The sequence below is a fragment of the Schistocerca americana genome, chromosome 3, assembly GCF_021461395.2.
Source record: "Schistocerca americana isolate TAMUIC-IGC-003095 chromosome 3, iqSchAmer2.1, whole genome shotgun sequence".
Lineage (NCBI taxonomy): Eukaryota > Metazoa > Arthropoda > Insecta > Orthoptera > Acrididae > Schistocerca > Schistocerca americana.
Window position 1 is genome coordinate 162,967,854 of NC_060121.1, and position 1,308 is coordinate 162,969,161.

Consider the following 1,308-nt stretch of genomic DNA (forward strand, 5'->3'; position numbering starts at 1 on the left):
TTACCAGTTTAGGTTCACAGTCAGTTAGTTATTGAAAGGTTATATAAGTGAGCCACAATTTTATTGAAAGATTAGTCGCATTGTATTATTGGTAGGTTTCGGAATTTATCTGTTGGTAGGTTACGCAAAATGTGAATTATATAATTATATTATATTTTTACTGTTGGGAGGTTATTATATAATTTTTCTGTTTGGAGGCTACACTTGTCGACAACTGGCCAGGATCGTATTTTTGTGAATTTCTGAGAAGTGGTCATATATCTGCTCTTATTTACACTATTGTTAAATGTAGTTTGCATCTGGCGCAACTCATTTACTAATTTGTCACTCTTTCTTTCACAGATCATCGGCAATTTTTTGCTCTCTGTTGTCACTGTATTTTTCCCATTTTTGCTTTGTCTTTGTTTGATTTTGTGCTTATCTTTGATTTGTGAAAATGCCGAGAAAAACTGCTAACAGTACATCGCGATCCGTAATGAGTGAAAAAGCCGACTTGAATAATTTGACTGATAATACTAGCGACACTCAGTGTCTTAATGATAATCCTCCAATTACAGACAATCAGTGCGTGCCGACCTCCAGTAATGATTTTATTTCAAATGATGAACAAACAAATTCAATCATGTCCACATTTAATTTAACGGCAATTGATGACGCGGCACGTTCCGATACAATGAACGCTGCCCAGTTGAAACACTTGATTTGCAAACTTTACACAATGAACAGACAAATGTTTCTAACGAAGGTGAACAATGTACTCAAAATATGTCAAATTTATTTGATTCCGACGTAGTGACCAACAGTGCACTTCCACTTAGCAAACCTTTTCGTGAATCAGACAATGACCAAATTGTTACACAAAACGTGACAAATACAGATACACCATCACACAGCACAGAGAATAGAGTCGCTAATTTTGACTTGCATCAAGTTATGGCAACACTGCTGCAACTTAATTAATCGAACAAACAACAAATGAAAATTTCAAACAACTTAATGAATCGAACAAACAAGTTAATGAAAAACAAGACAACCTTAATGAATCGAACAAACAACTTAATGAAAATCTCAAACAGTCGAATGAAAAACAAGACAACAATTACAAACAACTTAATGAAAATCTTAAACAGATTAAAGAAAAACTTGACACCTCTACTGAACAGCTTACCGAACAGATTACAGACGTTGCCGAGCAGTGTAACGAAACTAAAAAACAGTTACGTGATGAAATTAAGGCTAGTGCTAGGAATAGTAGTGAAGAAATTAGATCCGTTGCACAAAAAATATGTAATGCACATGCAGCCACAA